The 16,480-nt window shown below is 37.3% G+C and overlaps 1 pseudogene; it reads right to left on the reverse strand.

The window, feature by feature from the left end:
• Positions 1-5,916: 5,916 nt before the first annotated feature.
• On the reverse strand, positions 5,917-6,014 carry LOC118923053 (U6 spliceosomal RNA; annotated as a pseudogene).
• Between the last annotated feature and the right edge of the window lie 10,466 nt (positions 6,015-16,480).

Genomic DNA, 16,480 nt, shown 5'->3' on the forward strand with positions numbered 1-16,480 from the left:
AATATTTAGGATGTGGTGAGTTTTGAGTGTTTATTACCTTTGTTTTTAATATAATGTATGTAATTGTATATTTATGTAATATAATTTTTAATAATGGCCATGTTTAACAGTAGCTTGCAAATTTCCTGAGAACTTAACAAGCAGCTCATGCTGGTTCAGCACATTAATGGCTTGGCTTCTCATGGAATCTGTAAATAAGTCTCATGGTTGTCATAAAAACTGAAGACAGGTAATGTAGAGCAACTAATTGTAAGTGATAATTATTTTTACTACTTTGTGAACAACTTTACTCATAAGAGCTATTCTTTTTATTTTAGTGACACAAGAGAATTAATATTTTTGTGTAACTTTTCTTTCACTATTCAATAAATAAAGTGGAGGGATGAACTTTGCTCCTTCCAGTGCCTGAGGCATGTTCTGATAGTAAATTCAATTTTGAAAAGTACATTCACTCACTCACTATATGACAAATGAGTCCAGTAATATCACACTATAAATGGAATTGGCAATTTCAGTACAATATACTTCGTAAGCAGTATTATGTTAAACTCCCCATAGAATAGTATATGATTTTCTTCAAAGTATACCAATGGTTCATTTGATCACTGAAGTTTATTTTCTTTTATCTGCACTATCTGCCAGTTTTAGGTGCATAGAGAATAACCAGGTCTCAATTTATGTTTATATACTCTCACTAGAACAATAATCCTTCCTGTTTTTTTTAATTCTTAATTTAAATTTTTAAGAATTTAAATAAGTTCTCATTTTCATCTTTCTCCCTGAATGTGACACTGGTATTAAAAGTAGCATTGATGGTGTTTCTATAGGCTGCCTAGCTCTTCAGACACAATAAGAGAGCAGCAGCGTCAGTGAATGGATCTTCTAAGCGTCAGCGATTGCCCCTTTGTTTCTAGAATATGTCGATAGACTGCAGGCACTGATTTTTCTATATCAGTTCCCTATAGCAGGATGAAACTGCCAGTACCCCTTCTATAAGGTCACCATTTATGGAATAACCACAAATCTGATCAATCAAGTAATGCCAATGGAGCAATAGCCAGTGTGACCTGAACAGACTTTGGCTTTTGGAGCCAGTTCGCTTTAGTGACAGACATAACCCTGATGGGTCGGCAGCATCCTTCACTGCTCACTCTGCCATCTGCCACTGTAGAAACTTCATCATTAAAGGCAGAGTTGTTGCTGGACAAATTCTCAAATGGTTTTGAGAGCATTACTATTACACAGAATGTTACCATCTGTAAGTAGGCAAATCTGAATTACAATGTATGTCTATCTAATTTCCTTTCTCTATGAATATCTTAATAGAAATTGGGCATGTATTAGTCTCAAAACTGTAAACATTTTCTTTGATATTATGAAACTATCGCTTTGAAAGGACTTCCAGAGCTTAATTTCCTACTTTTAAACACATCTGCATTTAAACCATCACAGATCAAAGAATATCTATTCTATTTTGCATATGCACAAAGTATTTCTAATTGTTTGATTTTAGTCAAATTTTTAAGCATTCACATTTATATATATATATGTATATGTGCATGTACATATACACTCATATATATCAGATCTGCTTTAAAAATATTTCAAATATATCTCTGAGATAGTACCACCTGCTCTTTTGCAACTTTCAGTATCATGGAATAAATTATAAAGATTATGAAAACAGTATCATGAAAATATTAAACCAGAATTTCAATTCATAAGCCAGGCATTGTTATATGTATGGTATGTATGGGATATATATGTATGCATTTATATATATATTTATATTTTAAAAATCCTACTGCCCAGAACTAGGATTATTATAATTGTAGTTACATAATTATAATAATAGTTTTATACTATATTGTTATTATATTGCCATGGTACAAACACAAAGGCATAGAAAGGTAAACTGATACTCAGGATCACAAGTTTGGAAAGTTGTACATCAGGGATTCTGAATTTGGCTAATCTAGGTCAAGGATCTATGCTATTAACTGATCTGAGTCTGTGTATCTCTAGAGTCTAAAAAAGTGTTAATGGGTGATTTATGGTGATGATGGAAGTGGAAGAAGGAGTTCCATGGATACAAAAAGAGTCGTAGAGTTTTCACTGTCAAGTGCTGGTGCTCAAATATGCTGTCCAAATATGCTTCTCTGCTGAGTTTTAAAGATGGAAGGAAAAGGTCAAATTGGATCCAGAGTACTGCTTCATTATTAATATAAGGTTAAATTCATGACACCTTCCTAAGATTTTACTTGGCATCTCAGTACATCTTCTTTCCATCGTATAACTTCTCTGGCACCGCTGTCTAGTCATCTACTCTAACTAGTTAGGTGTCGTGTCCACCTCACCTCAGGCAGAGGAACCTGAACAGAGAACAGAGTTTGGCCTGACCTGCATATCGGTCAGGTGTTGGTGAATTGGGTGTGGAGCTCAAGATCCTGTTTTTAAGTCACAGTGAGACCTCTAATGGAAAACCTGGTCCAGCGGTTCATTGCCTGAAAAATCACAGGATCCCCTCTCTCCTCTGCGGGGAAGAGCCTCTAAAGGAACATGAAAAGAGGACAGAAGTTTACGTGGATGTTTCCTCATGTAAGGGACAATGGAAAACCATGAGCAATATTCAGAGAGCAGGCTGCCTCTCCAGGTCTCAGTGTAGTCCTTTGAAATGAATACATCCTTTTAGCAAATTAAATGTTTGGAGATATCCTATAGGAAAGTTAGATTAATAGGACTAGTGTATGAATAAAGGCAAAATTATAGAAAAATGGTAAAATATGGTCGACTCCACATTGTCTGTGTCAATTTGAAAGACTTCATCAATATCATGCCAAAATAAGAGAAAAGGATAAATAACACTAATATTTTCTTTCATTCATCTTATAATGAAACTATATAGCTTTGAGTAAAAGTTTATGTTTGGTAAATTGTGATAACATTTACAAAGAACTAGAGTTAAGAGACTATGGAGAAGTCACTTTTTTCCTTGATTAAAAAAAGGCAATCATAGAACTTTATGCTGTCAAACGTAGCAATGCACTCTATGCCCTAATTTTTTCCCCTTTATTCCATTCTTTTTGAAAAGACTGAAGTCTGGGAGAGACCAGGGCATATAGGAAGGCTAAGCAAACCTATGGCAGAGATCTCAAGGCAGAGATGATGTGAGTAACAGGAGAGACATCCTTGCTTTTGGACTGTTCCAAACAAAGATAGCTCCTTCTCACCTGCTTTGTGAGGTAAAAAAAAGAAAAGCTGTTGAGGCTTTGGCTGAAAAAATGCTCATGTAAAATAAATACACATAATTCCTAAAGCCATAGATGTTCTTAAGTTATGTATCTTATTTAGATCTGGCAGTAGGTGAATAATGTTGAAGATTTATCTTAGTCAGTTTGAGATACAATAACAAAATATCATAGACTGGGTGGATTAGACCACAGATAGTATCTCTCACAGTTCTGGAGGTTGGGAAGTCTAAGATCAAGGTGCTGGCCAGTTCAGTTCCTGGCGAGGTCCCTCTCCCTGGCTTACAGTGTCCTCATACGGTGGAGAGAGAGAGACCTCTGGTCTCTTTTCCTCTTCTTACAAGGACAGTAATCCCCAAAAGAGGACCCCATCCTCATGACCTCATCTGAGCCTCATTACCTCCCAATGGTCCCACCTCCTATATGTCACTGGGGATTAGGACTTCCGTATGTTAATTTTGAGGGGACACAAACATTCAGTCCATAGCAAGGTTGTTAGAAGAATTAGATGCTTAATAAAACAATCTGGGGAGAGGAGGAAGTATTAACAAACATTCTGCTTATAACATTGAAATACTTCTATAGGTCGGTCACCTCACTGTAGTATCTGATTACCATATGAGTCAACTCAGGGTACCCGAACTTGTCCTGGCACCTGAGAATGAAAAATTAGAAACTATAGTACCTCTGATTAGTTTACTTTAAAATTATGTTAAGAGTGTTATGCTGATGTCAGAAGGAATGAGCAAGTTTTGCAAACACTGATATGGAATAACTATATATTAAGAGAAAAAAATAAGATGAAAAACAGTTTTTAATAGTAAGCTACCTTTTGTGTAAAGTAACAGTGAAATATAAATATAGATATAAATTTGTAAAATGAAATTTTGGAAGGATAACTTAATATTATAAAAAAGGTTACTTAAAATGGGGGAGTACAAGATAAAGAGGGAAGTTGGCTTATATTTTCTTACATTTCTTTTATTATTCTAATTGTTAGAGATATTGTTGATACCAGTAATTTTAAGGTGTGTGTGTGTGTGTGTGTGTGTGTGTGTGTGTGTGTGTGTTTAGGGTAATGCAAATAAGAAATTATATAGGACCCAATTTATGGACTTCTGCAGTTAACTCTTAAAAATAAGATGAGTAATACTATTATTTTTTCCTTCCATTTTTTAAAAATAAAACTGCACAGTTTGGGACTTAAAGGTTTAAATTCAGTTTTAATGTGAGAACATTTAGGGTGCTACCAGAGAGGACTCTTTGTCCCTGACTGCTTGCTCAGGTGAGAGTCCCAGCCGCCACCGCCGCAGTCCTGCCTGGCCCTCCTGGACTCCTCTGGGTGAGGGCTTGGGGTTCACCACGCCTGCCACGGCAGGAGCCTGCATGGCACAGGCCGTAGCTGACCAGACAGAAGGCCACTCCAGCTCCTCTCACTGCTGTGCACTCAGATGATACACGGTTTAATAGACTGTGGGATTTGTGTCCTTCGTGGCTTCCTGGAGAGGTCCAGGCAGCACAGGCAAAAAGTACAGGGCCATTAACAACTCTTGGGACAAACTTTGACCAATTAGCCAGGAGTGTGGAGGGAGCATGAAAATTAATTCCTCTCACTTTCTTCCTGCCTGCCTCCACAAGACTGTTCTGAGCACAGGGGTTTCTAACAGCCTGATTGGAAGGCTACCTGCCTGATGGAGCTTCTTCCCCGGCCTCAGTTCTCTTTTACCCTTACTCTGCCTGCCCTGCGTCTGCACCTTCCAATAAAGCCTTAACAAGGAATCTGCTTAGGCTCTGTTTCATAGACAATCCGGGCTAAGAAAGCAATTATGGTAATGCAGGTAGAAAAAAAGGGTTTCAGTATAAGAGAAAAAAGGAGATACAGGTATGAAAGCAAAGAGATAAGTAAAAAGTTTAGAAATCTTGTAATTCAATTTGTATTGGAAATATCTGTGTAAACTGACATAAAACAACCACCACCAGCTCATTTCCTAGTTTTGCCCACTGAAAAGCAATCATAGGTTAATAGCAAGAAGCACATCTATTATTTGGATTATGATCTGTATGGTCTTCCAAAAAAGCACATGAAGAACATTTCTAAGTCTAAGGCAGGTTACATGAAATGAACCTGAAATTTTTGGGAGGCCAAAATACAGAACATCAGAGAGTTATGAACTGAATTTGAGGAGATCCAAATAGCCCCGGCTAATGAAAGAAAGTTCTTTAAGAAGAATCTCGTTGAAGATGTCGATGGAATAATAGAAAAACACAATTTTGCAATCTCTAATAAAATAATTGATATTTATTTTGGATCCTATCATCAGAAAGTGAATTTCCATCTCCTCTAAGAAGAGGACAGAGCTTTCTATAATAATGAAAGGATTGTGTAAATAGATCAAAGGAATATTGATATATTCTTGGAGACTAGGAGTGTTTTTATGTAGCCCACTATATTTATGAATATTTGTTATACAGAATATTGTCCACTTAAACTTCCAAAGAGTTTTTCATAGCAGGTTGATTTTATTCATCATATTTGTGATAATTGAGCCACTGATTATGACCTCACTGTTCAAGCTCTTGATAATTAAAGAAGTATAAGAGGAAAATGCAGAATCTTTTAGCATTTAGAATATTGATAAAAGACTTTCTCCTCACAAAATATTTTTATTATTAATTTTAACACTTCACCAATATGCATGTCATCCTTGTGCATGCTAATATTCCCTCTCTTTCCAATTTTAGTATATGTGCTGCCAAAGCAAGCACACAAAATATTATTATAAGAGTAAAATAAGTAGCATTTCTGGCAGATTAAGTTAAAAATTTAGTGTAGAGGCTTAATGGATCAGATCACTGCTCGATGTTTTAGAAGTAACGGGGAACATGTAAAGGATATAATGTGAAGAGAAGATAAGATAGGTAATATTTTAATGACTTGAACTCAGTCCATGGCACAGAGAATGCATTTAAGAAGTGTTCCAGAAGTGCAGGGTGGAGGGGTGGAAATGTTCAAGGGAAAGTCAAAATATCACCCGAATGGTATAGCTTGGGTGAATGCATACCTGGCTAGTCAGTAAGACAAGATACAGATCACGTGGTCTTGAGCAGTGATATGAGGAGAAGCATTTTGAAAGCTCAAAATCACTGTATAATAGGAGGACATTTAAGATATTTCAAAGTCTGAATTTAACCTATCTTCGATTCTCTTCTCTCTTTACTCTCTAACAAACCTCTTACCTGCCAGGGCATCCTCCCAAGGAGCTAGTAAGTCAGTAGTAAACACAATATGCAGTTTCCCACCTTGTGTTTTTATTTATACCATTTTCTATCTCTGTGAAATAACCCTTCTCTGCTAGGTTAAATCACCCTGGTTCTGTAAGTCTCAGCACAAGTGCTGCGTGCTTCATCCCCCAGGCAAGATGAATTACTTTTCCTGTGTCTCCATAAAACTTAGTTCATAACTTTTATTACAGCTTTCGTAACATCAAGTTATTCTAAATTGTGGGTTTCAGTCTATTCCGCTGAAATACAAGGACTCAAAAGGCTTAACTTGTTTTGTTGCACGAGTGACAGTCTCTTTATGTAAACTGCTGTGTGTAATCTAACATTAACCAAGACGTAATGTACTTACTCCTGTCATTCACTGCGCTAAGCCGTTGCTGATGCAGCAACCAGGCTATTACTATCCCTACCCTCTCAAAGCTGACACCTAGTGGCTGACACAGAGATTCAAAGAGACTAATAAAATATAATGTCATAAGCTTAATAGCCATGATGATGATGGTGATGGTTATGTTAGCTTAACAGTGAGTACTGTTGTATGCCAAGCATGGTTCCAAGCACATCACATACATCATCTAATCTCATCTTCATAATGGTTCAGTGGCAGAGGAAGTACAGAGTACTTTTTTAGAGGTCTGTAGCGGGACACTTACGTAAAACTTGGGGAGTTACTGAAAGCTTCCCTACCAAAGAGATTTTTAAATTGAGGCCTAAAAAGATGACCAGGAATTAGGCAGGTAGGGAGGAGAGGAGGCTGAAGGAGGAGGAAGGAGGGAAAAGGTGTGTGTGTATATATGAGCTTAGGTGAGGGTTAGAGAAAGGAAAGTGGCTCTAACAGGAAACAAAGGCCAAAAGAGCCCATCATCTATCTATTATCTGTCTATCATCTATCTATCTATCTAATCTATCTATCTATCTATCTATCTATCTATCTATCTATCTATCTATCTATCTATCATCTCTCTCTCTCTCTCTCTCTCTATATATATATATATATCTGTATGCATATATGTATTTAGTGGATATTGGACTTTCTACTTCTGAAGTTAGATATCCATACTATGGATGTTAGTTCCTTTGGAAACAGTCACAAAAGCTAAAACTGGACCAGCTCCATCCCCCTTATTTTACGGACAGGAGCACTTACTCCCAGCACAAGGAAATGAGCTCCCAGCACCACGCAGAGTCACTGGCAGGAGTTGGGTTCCTGGGCCAGCCTCTTTCCAGGACAGGCTGCTGCTTCCGTGGATGGCTAAATGCTTTCCACTCAGCCAGCCAGCAGAAATGTGTACAAATAACATGCCTTATGATCCCCAGCCACCACATTCCAGCTCACATTCTTCTCTTGATTATTTAATAAGAACAACATAAATTATGAAATATAATAGTGCATATCTGTGCTTAATGTCCAAACAGATATGATCTAGAAATGATTCATCTCAATCTTCCCCTCAATACATCAGTTCTACCCTGAAACTGTGTCATGCCTTTTTATCTTGTAGGACATAATTTCATCTTAATTCTATCTCATAGTTTACTCTTATTTTGAGGTGTTTTACGTTATCTGTAAGAGGCCGACCTTGGGAGTCGGATAGACTGGAGCCCCAGTTCTGGGTCTGCCACTCCCCTGTATGGCCTTGGGCATGTGACCTGTGTGATGTCACATCTCTACATGGTACCATAGCATTCCTGTGGGCATTAAGGGACAACATAAATGGAAAGTGCAATGCTCAGTGCTTGGCATGTGGTACATTTTGTAATATAAGATCAAGGAATATGAATTTCCTCTAGATTTTGGCATCTACCACTATAACAAGCACACAGTGAGTGCTTATAGATATTGGTTGAATTATCTAGTTATTTGGTGTCTAAGCCAAGGGTAAAAGTCAGGCTTCCTGACATCCAGTTCTGTAATTTTTTTTTTCTGCACCAAACATTAAGGCAAAATACAAATGTTTGACTCTTTATTTTGTAAAGTGTATCCTGGGGAAAATTTGGCCTTAGAAATTTCAAGTTCTTCTCTGATGTTCCAATATGTTGCTTTTCATTCTGTCTGGCCTATTGGTACAATTCACATGAATATTAATAGCTGGGAAGGGAGTGAGGACTTCAGCTGAGCGGTTAGGAAGTGAGGTAGTGCTTAGTGTGAATGCCCTGCTGGGTGGTGGATATGGCATGGCTCAGGCACTGTGTTTATGCACTTGAAATTGCTTTCTTTACAACTCCAGTCCAGAGGAAATATCACCTCTGAGCCAAACTGGGTTGGGGCATTCCAACCCAGTGAAGTAGAACTGAGAAATCTCAAACAGGGATCATACCCATTGAATCTGGCTACAGCTGATGATGTAGACATAAGTCCCACCATGACATCCTTCAACACACAGTACTTATCAAAACCACAACCTTATCAAAAGAGCATGAACAAATGTTATTTCCAAACCCACTTAAAGCTGCTTAAGCCATGGAGTTTCTGACCCTAATCTTAGCAGCAGCAGCTACTAAACAGTGATGGAAATAATGCTGTGGCTTTTGCAGATGTGAAAAACCACAGAAACCTAAACAGTTCCTCTTGATGGGATGACATCAGATTCTCCCAATGGTGGAGGGCAAGCTTTTCGGAATCAACCACTTTTTTAAAAATAGCTATTGCTGCATGCCAAGTGGAGAGCAGTGGTTCCCGTTCCTCCCTCTGCTCTGCCTTCTTGAGTCAGTGATAAAATATACATGCAACACATGATCCCTGCCTGCCAATTATGTTTGGAAGCATACAATTATCCTTTAACTTAACATTTATGAAGCAATTTGCTATAAGAATATAGGGGTTTGTGATGTTTTTCAGACAGTAAACTAGGCTAACTGCTTGAAAATGCACACAATTTAGGAGCTGACAGTTTCAATTCTCAAGCAGAGAAGGTACACTGTGATGTTTCGGCACTGGTTAAGTATTCCATCACCCTGCTGCCTGGTCTCTGGGAAATATGCTAACAGCTTATCGCTGCAGCCTTTGAACTCCCAGGGCAAGTGGAGCCCAGAATTCCATAGCCCTGATGTGATGTCAGTGGGTCCCACTGCATATGATGAATACAAATAATCTTGGCTTTAATATTTCTATAGATCTGCATGGATTAAGAAGAGATTTTTATCACAAAATCTTACAGAATCAAATCCTACTCCAAGAGTCCATTCAGTTTACTCTTATGAATACCTAGTGTGTGATACAGAAATGGCTACCGACTTTTCATACACCACAATAACAAAATATTTTAGCTCAGTAGGGACCCAACAAATTAAAGTAAATCTTTAAAAATAATGTGTTTCCATATATCCTGTTTTTCAGCAAGCAAAACAGAAGCTAAGTAAAAATAACAAGCCTCTTCTTGTGGAAAAAATTTTGAAGTCCTTCATACTGGGAAATCTTGTATTTTTAAGGAAAGGATAGCCAAAGGTCTGGTTTGGCATAATGAATAAAGTTGTAAGTTAAGAAGTAGAAACGTGAGTATTTCCCCATTTGCAAAAGACATGTCTATGGCATGTGGTAAGGTGTCTCTGTTATAAGGTTTATGAAGCTTATAAGGCACGTGACTCAAACTAGAAAGGACCCTGAGGGATAAGGACATGTTTAAATATACACACTGAGCAAATATTTTAAAATATTTATATTAAACTTGGCATGTTTGACACAATTGAAATTTGAACTTTGCTATGTGGATTCCTAGTAAGAGTGAGGGTTTTTCTCTCCTGTTCTTGTTTGTGTCCATGTTGGATTTTTATTTTTCCTTCGGGAGGGATAGGCTGTTGGAGGGGGAGAAAGTAAAAAAGAGATTGCAATAGTGCACAAGATTTCTCTAAATAAATGCGAGGTTGTGGTCTTTGTTGTTGTTCCCATCAGATGGTGAACTTCTTGGCTGCATAATAATCCTGTTCATATTCGCATTTTATGACAATTTCATGGTACCATTGTGTGCCAGGTGTTTGCCCTTTATAGATTTAGCTACTCTTTCTCAATCAGACAACTGAGGTGAATAAATATGTACAAGTTGCTATAATGTTGGAAATCTGCTCTTAGCCCATCAGTGTTTGGACCACTTTTAGTGGATCTTCACTGGGGATACTGTACTGAGCCAGGACACAGGCATAAACATTAACCCTGGCACTGCAAATTTGTTGGCTCATACCGTACTGGAATTTATGAGGTCTCTACATAGAATTAAGACTCCAGTAGTGATTTAAACTAAATTAATCACACTGGCTGGATTGGTTCAGTTCAATCTGGTCTTAATTTGGTGAGAGGTACATTCACCAGCAATTTAAATAAATACAAAATATTTATTATTCTCTCACTGACAGACAAAACTAGTAAGTATAACATAATTTAAGTGTTTAATTATTCAGCTTTCATCAACTCTTCAATATTTAAAATACATCTTGCAGTAAGGATGCCAGAGCCTATTTTAAAATATAAACAGATGGTCCCTGACTTATGAAGGTTCAACTTACAATTTTTCGACTTTACGATGGTGCAAAACCATACGTATTTGGTAGAAACCATACTTAGAATTTGGAATTTTGATCTTTTTCTGGGATAATGATATACAGGATGATACTCTCTCATGATATCTGGCAGTGGTGGCCAACCGCAGCTCCCAGGCAACCAGGCTTTCTTGAGGGTAAAGAACTGATACACTTACAACCATTCTAGTTTTCACTTTCAGCACAGTAGTCAAGAACTTACATGAGATATTCAACACTTTATTTTAAAATAGGCTTTGTGCTGGGTAAATTTGCCTAACTGTAGGCTAATGTAAGCCTTCTGAGTGTGTTTAAGAAAGGCTAAGCTAAACTAGGATGCTTGGCAGGTTGGGAGCATTAAATGCATTTTTTAATTATGACATTTTCCACTTAAAATGGGCATATAGGGATGCAACCCCATAAGTGGAGGAAGATCCATATGTAACATAAAGCAGTTTGTATTGATAAAGCTATTGCCATTTAAAAGTTAAAAGTTTTCATTAAATATATTTTAAATTACCACATCTGGAAATAAAGTTTACCCACAGATATCAGTAATTCTGTAAGCCAAAATATTCTCTTTGGTATTTCCCAGAACATCCAGCATGGAGATTGGCCAGTATTTACATAGAGCTGTTGAATTATAATTAATGTAGATTTTAGGTCCCATATCTCTCAACTATTGCTACAATAATGCTGTGTAACAAACCACCCCAAAACTTGGTGACTTAAAGCAACAATCACTTTTTCATGTTCATCACTAAGTTATTTTCCAAGCTCATCTCATTATGGTAGGACCTGATCTAATGCAGCTAGTATTAATTAGCACATTTTCAACTTCCTGCCTTAAAATCGCCTCCTCCAGTGCTGGGAATTCAGTAAGTACTCTTTTTCTTTCTTTGGAGTTCTCAGGGGTTACAGTTTTAACACATATTTTGCCACCATACAACATTTTTCTGGACTCTTCCCAAAGTTTCTTTGCTCTCTGCCACCTGATCCCAAAGCTGATGCCCCATATTTTAAGTACTGGTTATGGCAGCACCCCATTTTGAGGTATAAATTTCTGCGTTAGTCAATATTGCTAAAAAATACCATTTAGCAAATCACTCCACAATCCAGTGGCTTAAAAATAATCATTTAGTCTTTTGTATGTTTATAGGTACACTAGGGCTTGACTGACTAGACTGGGCTCAGCTGGGTTGGCCCCAAGATGTGGGTTGGGTCTGAGATGATTCCAGTCTCTACTGCACAGTAAGCTCAGATCTGCTTTTCATGCGTGGTCATTCTGGGGTCCAGCCTGCAGCTGCAAGAGCTATTCTATTCAGGGGCAACTTTTCTCATGGCAATTGCAGAAGTGCAGAAGGCATACTTCAGTCCTCTGCTTGTATCACATCTGCTAACATTTTTTGATCAAAGCAAAGCACATGGTTGAGGGTTAGGTAAGGACACTTTGTCCACCCCAAGACCATGGCAAAGTGTAGGTGTATGTTATCACTAGAGGGAACTAAACAATGTTGAATCAATAATTCAATCTACCAGTGGAACTTCTGTCGAAATTTCCCTGAAATAATCCCAGTAACACTATTCTACCAAAGATTACGGAAAGTAATAATGTATTTTCCAGTTCCACATTCAGTGTTCTTCTAAAATATTATGCCAATAATAGCTTACTAATAAGCCACTTTAATAATCTTATAATTAGCCTGATCAAATAGTTGAAAAGATGAAAAGATTACTAAAACAAATGAAGCATCTATTTGTGCATTTCATAAAGCTTAACAATTTTTTTAGGAATTAATGAAATAATATCCAAAGAAAATCACTAGATCTGACTGTGCTTTCTAACTTATTTTGAGAAATTCTTTTTAATACAATACCATTAGGAATTAATTTTTATTAATTCCTTCTCTCAAAAACACCTGGCAGTGTTTACATTAATATAAGAAGCTTATATTAGTGATAAGCTTCTCATCTGCAATTTTGTTCCTAGGTTCAGATGGAGTGTGTCCACATTGGTGTTGCTGGTCACAGAGGTGTAGGACCATTTTCCAGTAATCCTGAGAGAGGAGGCTGATTTGGCCGTGTTGTCCAGGTTCAGAACAGGAGGAAAAACTTCAGATCTCATTTATTGACATGGAAGAACGTTCTAAGAGTCTGCCATCTTGCTGAGGATTGGCTTAAAATCTAGTCCTATGTAATAATCTGACTGGTTTCTTCCCCCTGGTTCCTCAGAGTTAGCCTATAAATCTCTGGGATTTTCAGAGTGATAGGAGTGTCTTTCTTATTGATAGTGGGTCCCTAAATAGTTTGTAGTAAAGAGATGACTCAAGATGGAGGCTGACCACACCATAAAGACCAACCATGTAAGGAGAGGGTTGGGGCTTTCAGTAACCAGATATTAACTGGACCTCCAGGCATGGGTGAGTGGCTGGAGATTGAGTTCAGTTGCATAACCAATAAACCAATTATCCAATCACTCTCACTTAATGAAATCCCAATAAAACTCTACTAAATCCCAAGGTTTTGGGGAGCTTCCCTGTTGGCAATATTCTGTGCATGTTGTTATACACTGATGCTGGGAGAGTAATACAGACTGTCTCCCCAGGAGGTGACACTGAAAGCTTCATGTTTGGGACCCACTCAGACCTCACACTATGCACCTCTTCTTTTGTCTGGTTCTGATTTTTATAACCTTTAGCTATAATGATACAGTTATAAATACAATCCTTTCCTGAGTTCTGTGAATTATTCTAGAAAATTATTAAAACTGAAGGGATAGTGGGAACTCCAAATTTGTAGTCAGTTGGCCAGGAGTGAGGTTAACCCTGGAAAACCCAGAGCTGTAGTCTAACTCCAGGTAGTCAGCATCAGAAATACTGCAAGCGGTCAGAGCAGAGCATGCAATTGCAGTAACTGCCCCTGGAATGAGAATAGACTGAGATAGCCAACATGGATTGGGATGACAGGGAAATCATCTTGTCTCCTTGAGGTAACAAGAATTTTACCCTGCTTTCTACACATATTGTGTGTATGTATGCAGTCAAGACTTCCTGTTAAATCATGTTCAAAGAAAATGTTCAAAGAATCAAATAATCATTTGTTAATAAATATTGCAAGTATAATTATTATTACTTTAACTTTTATATCTTTCAAATGTTTGAAGAAAAAAACAGTTGCACACTGTATAGGGTTGTGACATCCTTTATCTGTTTTTACTTTGTCTGTTCCCATTATTCTGTGTCATGGGAGTTAGAAGTCTGGAAACTACATTTCCCAGCCATACCTATTCCCTTCCCAGCCACACCTATTCCCCTCCCAGCTGGCTTCCTGTAATGTTCTGGCAATGAGAGGTGGTGGAAAGTTAGAAAGTGAAAAAAAAAGATGTTTTCCTTCTTCTTTTCTCTTTTAGGCTGCAACTCTGGCGGTGGCAGAAACAGCAGCAGGCTGATCCCCAGGAGTATGGACTCTAGGTTTCCTCTTGGGTTCCTGTTTACAGGGACTGAGGCAGGAGGTGCTGCAGCTGCTCCTCTAGCACAGTGCTCCTGGGCTCTGGGTCCAGCAGTGTTATTCGCTATATGAACTCTTGGTTTCCTTCAGCATTTTCCAGGGTTAGCAGCTATCTCAGCTTCAGCTACACACTGGTCATGGGATCTGGGTGGTTTTCCTTCCTCTATCCTAGGAATGATAGCAGTTTTGTACAGTTATTAATATCTGGGTTTCTTCACCTCCTCCTTTTGCTCTTCCAGTCATTCTGACATTTTGCACCCAATTTCTTACTACATTTCTCTGTTTGAAATATTAATATTCTCCTGACAAGACACAGACTGATATAGAGGGGAAGCACTATATTCTTGAAAATTTTTGTCAGATGGAATTTCTAAAAATCAAAGATATTTTATGTAAATAAGATATCTCTTTAGAAGAAAAAAAACCCAAATTCTTCTGAAAGTGATATACCTACTTCTAATTTAAGTATTCATTAAATAAATCATCTGTCATATAAAATTTTATTTTTTATACTGTTTTTTTCTCTTAATAGCTGGTTGAACCTATAATTTTATTTCTAATTTATTCTTCCGTCAAATAACTTGAAAGTTATTTTCATAATTTCATAGCAAAATATATTATGATACTGTAAATATACATACTATTGTTAAATTTAAGAACTACCACAATCATCCTGAGTGCCTAGGATTGGTCTATTTTACCTGCTTAATTTTAGAGTTCCAATCAATACCATAAAAACTGAGCTGGGCTTCAGACAGAAGGACTAAGAAATCAATGTTCCTAAACAATGATACACTATTGAAAAAAATCATAGGAGGATTTAATTATACAGGTAATTATTTAGCTCTTATATTTCTAATTAGCAATGGCCTTCACATTAAAATTGCTTCTGCAGATGGGTCCAAAATGGTGCCAGCTGCAATCTGAAGCTTTCCATGGATTTTCATACTAGAAATCTTCAAGAATGCTTTTGAAACAAAGAACAGAAAACCCTGATCACGTACAAGTAAATGACAGTTATTTTAAGCAAATAATGCATATTTCAGGTGATCATTATGAGACTGATTAACTGTCATATGTGTCTGTAAGTGGGCCAAAGCAAAAGTGAGAATGATGTTTTGATGGCTGTCATAGCTCTGGCTGCTATAACAAAATATCATAGAGTGGATGGCTCATGGTCAACTCTTGGCTAGGACCTTCTCTCTGCCTTCTTGCTGTATCCTCACATGGTGAAGGGAGAGCAAGTGCTGGTCTCTTTCTAGTCTTACAAGGACAATAATCTTATCACAGGGGCTCCACTCTCATGATCTCATAAACCTAATTACTTCCCAAAGGTGCATCCCTCAATAGATTCACAATGGGGGACAGGGATTCAACATATCAATTAGGAGGGGACACAAACATTCAACCCATAAAAATAAAAAAGCTCAATTCATAGATTTTAAACAAGGGACTCATAGCTTAATAAAATGCAATAAATAAGGAAAAGAATTTCAGAATAATTTTCATAGCTGTTGAAAAGTAGTATCCCATACTTTTTATGTTCTACTTTACAGTCTTGGTCTTAATTAAATTCTAAAATAGGAATTGTCATTTGATCTCATTGTCAGTAAATCTTTTTCAAAATTTAAGTTGTTTTAAATTATGGGAGCATGTCTTATAGCTTGTTTCTATTTTGCAATTGATATTCTAATTGTAAACAAGGTACATTTACAAAGCACCATAACATCCAGATGAAAATACTAAACAAATCTTTTCTGGAGACCCATTTATCTACTTCTATATATCCAAATGTTTGTATCATCACATAAATAACACAACTGTCGATCACTTTTTTAACACAGCTATCTGGTAACACGTGGACACAGCATATTCCTCACCTTCCTTTCACCTCAGTTTCCTTGTCTACAGTGTTTCAGTTTGGCATTTATCAG

The sequence above is a fragment of the Manis pentadactyla genome, chromosome 5, assembly GCF_030020395.1.
Source record: "Manis pentadactyla isolate mManPen7 chromosome 5, mManPen7.hap1, whole genome shotgun sequence".
NCBI lineage: Eukaryota > Metazoa > Chordata > Mammalia > Pholidota > Manidae > Manis > Manis pentadactyla.